Source organism: Biomphalaria glabrata, chromosome 3 (assembly GCF_947242115.1).
Source record: "Biomphalaria glabrata chromosome 3, xgBioGlab47.1, whole genome shotgun sequence".
Lineage (NCBI taxonomy): Eukaryota > Metazoa > Mollusca > Gastropoda > Planorbidae > Biomphalaria > Biomphalaria glabrata.
This window is the reverse complement of record NC_074713.1, coordinates 47,349,950-47,355,949: the sequence shown is the minus strand read 5'-3', so window position 1 is coordinate 47,355,949 and position 6,000 is coordinate 47,349,950. Positions and strand designations below refer to the sequence as shown.

At 32.8% G+C, this 6,000-nt stretch overlaps 1 long non-coding RNA gene across 1 annotated transcript; it reads right to left on the bottom strand.

Moving 5' to 3' along the window:
* LOC129924925 (uncharacterized) lies at positions 1-2,672 on the bottom strand. Its single transcript, XR_008776795.1, has 3 exons — positions 2,267-2,672; positions 1,552-1,628; positions 1-1,273 (listed from the first exon to the last, which is right to left on the bottom strand). It is a non-coding gene; the product is annotated as an uncharacterized LOC129924925 (long non-coding RNA).
* Positions 2,673-6,000: the final 3,328 nt, after the last annotated feature.

The window sequence follows — 6,000 nt, the reverse complement described above, 5'->3', positions numbered from 1 at the left end:
TGTGGTGTTATATAGCAATTTTATTTGCAGACAAAGGATACCACTTTAATGAGTTAAGTTTTTATTGCAATTGCTTAATGAACATATGGAAAAAAAAAATTTCAATAATTTACAATACAAATTTTAAAAATACAATGATTACATATAATGTTAATGTGATTTAAATATATGGATGGCTGCCTGTTCAAGCGGTTTGCTCATATAATGTTAATGTTATTTAAATTATATATTATATATATATGGATGGCTGCCTGGTGGAGATGGTCCCAAGTTCAAACCCTGGCCGCTCCCATCCCCAGTCATTAAATTTCTTTAGAACCACATGAACACAATAACCAGCAACATATCTTATCTTATAGATTACACAAGTTACTTCAAAAAACAAGATAATTACCCATAACATAACATCTAACAGTTAGACTTACAGAGAACCTTTATGATGTTTTGATGAATATTTAAAATTAGGAAAGATAAAAGAAATATTTTCATCTTTTTGATTTATCCCACTGTATCTTAAACCTTTAAATATATGTAGTGTACATGGTCAATAACTTATATAAGCAGGAATCTGCAGGATGTGGGTAGACAATACTTAATTTAGATAGTCCATAAAAAGTGACATGGTCTTCTTATTTAGTCCTGTTTGGTTTAAGTCAATTTAATATATTTATTTCATTGTCATTTTTTGTATTTGTGTACTTAGTGTTTTCTTTAATAGCATTTAAAAACTGTTAGTATTGTTGGTAAAATTTTTTGTAGAATATTGTTCTATGAGTTCTAACAAATACAGTTTTAAGAAGTAGCTTATCACCTTTACCAAATACTTCTGTTTGTTTAAAAAAAAAACATCAAAGAGATGTACCAAGAACAATAGAATATATATACTACCTTAACTGGACCAGAACCTTTACAATGTACATAAATCATACACTCCTCTTGACAAAGAACATCCAAAACGAAGACACATTTATATTTCTTACACTATCTTGAAATTCACTGAAATCACTGATATGTTTTTTTTACTATTATATCCTTATATGTTTGACATGTTTCGGATGTTCCTTCAGAGTTGACGACAGGGGATGGGAGCGGGCAGGGTTTGAACCAGAGACATCGATAAATCCAAACGACAGTCCAGCGCGCAAACCACAAGACCAGGCAGACATCCTGCAACTTCCTGAGACTTAACACTTTTTTTAATGCACTCTCTACTCTTTCATGTGTAGTAGCTAGTCCACAATACTTCATCGTCTTCAACATGTTAATGGCAGATCTGAAAGTTAAATAAAGTTTACTATTAATATTTTTTAGATGAAATGCAAACTGTAAATAAATACTGTATATAATATAATAATATCAAACATTTACTAGAATATCTATTGATAGAATCGTTATTAAATTAATAGATTTACATAGTTCTAGCCTAAAGTAGTATTTACTTCCTAGCAATAGCCTCTTTTTATGTCTTGTTGATCATCAAAAGCATAAAAAATTTAAATTATTTATAATACTAATATTATATACTAGATGCTAGTAATAATTATTACTTACTTTAGAGTATTCCTTTATAGTACGTAATCCTTCAATACTGTCCATGATACTTCGTCTTGAAAATGTTAATGGCAGATCTGAAAGTTTACAATTAATTTTTTTGAAATGAAATGCAAACTGTATAAAATATAAAATAAAATGTATATATTAGGCCTATATATAACATCTAACATTTACTAGAATAATTTGGTATATACCGAGGTATAAAATATGACAGATCTAATAGTAACTGTCTAACAGTAATTATGAGTGTATGTAACTATAGAATACTAGTAATAGACTACAATAGATTATAGATCTGTACTTCTACTGGTTATATATATAGGCCTATAATATATATAATATATATATAATATATATAATATATATATATCTATATAAAAAATATATATTTATCTCTATCTATTATAAATCTATAAGTTACTACCTGTCTATTTGTACTTCTATATAATATACGGACTATACTATGCTATTGGTATATAAACTAGATCTAGACTCTATAATTATTGACAGAATCGTTATTAAATGAATAGATTTACAATTAGATCTACATCGTCCTAGCCTAGATCAAGTATTCAATGCCTAGGCTAGGCCTAGATTTCTAGATCTACCCACTTTGACTTTATATAATGATTATCATGTTAATCATCAAAAGCATAAAAGTCAATTAATTATGTATAATGTTAATATGCTGGATCTAGAAATATTTACTTACTTTAGAGTACTCCTTTAATGGTACGTAGATCTAATCCTTCTACTAAGCCAAAGGTATTACCGCTGGCCATTTTTTCTTTCTAAGCCACCATTCATCATCTTTTGGTAATCGGAAAGCATATCTCAGATATCTGCTAGTTACTAGTAGTGCTAGATCTAGATCCTTTACAAAACGAGACATTTGTTCACCATTGTAGATCTAGAGTTTTAATCCATGATGAATATTTTGAAAAGTCTAAATCATATATTTAGATGAAGATTCTATTTGTTTCAAAAGAAATCTTTCTGTCTATGTAAACTACACAGCAACACAGTGGACTGAGTGGTTACGTACACACGCATCAGTGACGCATAACCTTGGCCTCTGACCAGTGATGACGTAGGCCGCGACCTGGTCAGAGCTAAGGCTTTCTATGTCGAAGGCGCCGGTTCAACCCCCTACCCCCTGGCTACGCCCATGATATATATATATATATCCCACTATCGTTCAGAGTGTTACAAGATCAGCTGTCGTCATCCAGAAGTACATAGAAGTCAAACTCATAAAGCGCTGGTTGGGAATGTGTAGGCCTATGTGTTTCGTGAGTGAATGTTGTTCGAATTTTTCATCCATATTGTTTTTGTAAAGTAGTTACGCTGAGGATGTCAATTGTAGTCAAACTGAATTTCCATTTGATTGGATCAATAAAATGATCTTATCTTATATATATATATATATATATATGTCACGAGTCGATATATATATATATATATATATATGTCACGAGTCGAGTCTGTGACCTATTTCGACCAGTATCTAGAAGGGAGTTCAAACCAGTGCAAGTGTCCAGCTTTAATGACAAGTTAATTTTGGGTATCCAATCAAAGAAAGAGGTTAAGGGAAAAAAATAGCACACGTCAGCTTCTAGAAGGTCAAAGCTGCTAAAAAAATTGTTTTACATGTTTCGGATGTTCCTTCAGAGTTGAAGATAGTTTACTTCCTAGTCCAAACCTCCCGCAGGACGACGGGGGATGGGAGCGGGCAGGGTTTGAACCCGGGACCATCGATAAATTCAAACGACAGTCCAGCGCGCAAACCGCACGACCAGGCAGCCATCCTACTATGCGAAATTATCTGAGAAGGTTCCATGATTCTGGAACGTACGATTAAAGAAAGTATAAATTAGGGGAAAGTCAGTTAGACGGGGTCCTCGCATAGTAGTAGTCCTTGTAGAGCGATGGTCCTCGCTTAGTCCTCGCATAGTAGTAGTTCTTGTAGAGCGATGGTCCTCGATTAGTTATCGCTTAGTCCTCTCTTAGTAAAGGTTTAGTTAAGTTTTGTGATATTAGCGGGTCCATTAATTAAAGTTTTATTAGTTGAAGTTGAAGTTATACTAAGTGAAGTTTCATGTATCTTTAAGTTTTATTTATGAAGTATCAAGTTAAGTTGTTATGGAATTGAGAAGTCATTTTATGTGAAAGTTGAAGAAGTATTATTAAAGAAGTTTTAAGAAAATACAGAGAGATGTTTCTTTCTTCATTTCATTTAAAAATCGTGTGTTCCAGACATTTTTAGACAGTCTGCCATAGGATGCACTGGTCTTGGCGAAAAGCAGGTCGATTTCATTTCGATCTTTCCGTTTCTGGAGAGTGTGCTGCCAATATAGTGTTATGTTCTAGATAAGAGAGTATGTTAGTTTTGTTAGTTAAATATATTGTGTACTAGCCTGGCATTACCCGCGGCCTGCGGGTCTCGGGTCTAAGTTTGTGTTAACTAATGTTGTGGATTGGATTTAGATGTATGTTAAACTTAGCTAATGATCCTTTCACGTTATTTCTCTTTCGCTACGAAAATAAAATTAGTTTTGCGAAAATGGGTTTACCCGAAGTTGATACATTCTTATCTATTAAAAACGAAAAGAGCGATAGCTTTGTTAAATGAATGGGATTATAAAGTGAACAATTAAACAAAATAATTTTTAGTACGCGATTCATGAATGAATATAGATCTAGGCCTATCTCAACTCGGCTTCGCAGCTTTTGTAAACGAATGTAGTCTCTTAAAAATATTGCTTTAGAAAACCAAATTTGAATGTTTATTTGATCAAAATATGAAATGAATGGACTATAATTAGTATGTTCATGTGTTAAAGTATAAAACTATCTGTGTGAAGAGAAGTTTTATCATCTTAGAGTTGAATTAGAGTTTCAGATCTAGGGATGGGATTATAAAGTAAACAATTAAACGAATTAATTTTTAGTAAGCGATTCATTACGGTATTGTCTAATGAAAGAATGTTTGTCAGGAAATCTGCAGTCACAGATATAACGAACTAATTAATTCAAAAAATGCTTTTGAAACACAAAATTGAAGGTTAATTTTATTATATTATAAAATCAATGGATCTTCTTTTGTATTTAAATGTGTCAAAGTAAAAAACTATCTGCGCAAAGTGTAGGCCTATTCTAAAAATTAGATCTAGGTCTAAATCCTTTCGATCTTTTCTATGTCAACATTGTAGACATGGCCTAGATCCATAAAATACTATAGCTGTAATAGAGTCGGACAACTTTATTTTTTTTTTAGGGTCTTAAGTTTGTTTTAGGGCTGCAATACATACACTAAGGTCTAAGTTGGTACCTAAGAAACATTCCTGCCAAGTTTTATCAAGATGGGTCAAGCGGTTTTGATGTCTATAAGTAACATACATACACCTCACATTCTACTTTATAGTATAGATAGTTTTTTGCGACGGTAAAAGTAGTGACGTGGTAAGACAGACTAATGACGTAGTAGACTTGGCGACAAGAGACCAACATTGCGTTCATCTAGAAGTAGGTTATTTTGAATAGTAGTTGAATAATAGTTACAAATAGCGACGTTTTAGGAAGACTGGACGGATTTCACAGTGATTAATAACGTGTCATTGTTTACAAGTGAAACTAGTTAGGCCTATTAAGTATATTTCTATTTTATAATGTTATGTGGCTAATGAGAATTAAAAATTAGATCTAGTAAAAAGTGAAGTCAGATTAGATTAGCCCATAACAATAGGTGAATTATTCCACTGCACTTATACCGTGTCCATTTATTTTGATACTTGGATCCGAGTAGGCATTCCCTGGAGCAGGCAAATGTAAGACTTCAGTCTTTTTTGTGTTAATGGTAAGGCCAAAGTCTGAGCATGCTCTTGAGAAGTCATTGGCTATGCTCGCAGATCATTTTCAGAGCAGGCATTTAGGGCACAGTCGTCAGCAAATAGCAGGTCCCTGATTGTTCTTGGGGCTGACTTGCTGCAAAGATCATGTCAATGGTTCCACGCTCCTTTCTGAAGCCGCATTGGCTTTCTGGTAGAAGACCATATTCTAGATGTTGCATAAGCCGATTTAGTAGATATAGCTTTAAAAGGACGGAGTTCTTTCCCTTTAGATAAGCTTTATATATATATATGTGTGTGTGTGTGGTGGGTTTGGCACAGAACAAACTAAATGACATGACGAAGGCAACTCGTAGGACGATTCCAAACTGTTTATTATACATTAAAGACCTGCCAAAGGCAAACATAAAACATAATTACACATGGGCATAAACTAAACATAATTAATAAGCCTAAATGGTTGTACACACAAAATCAGGTCTAAATACTACATCAACAAATAGAAAATCTAATAATGTAAGCCAATCATCTCTTATCAGAACATAAGGAGGGATATGATACATCAGAAACATTATAAAAATTAATGATACAGTAATTA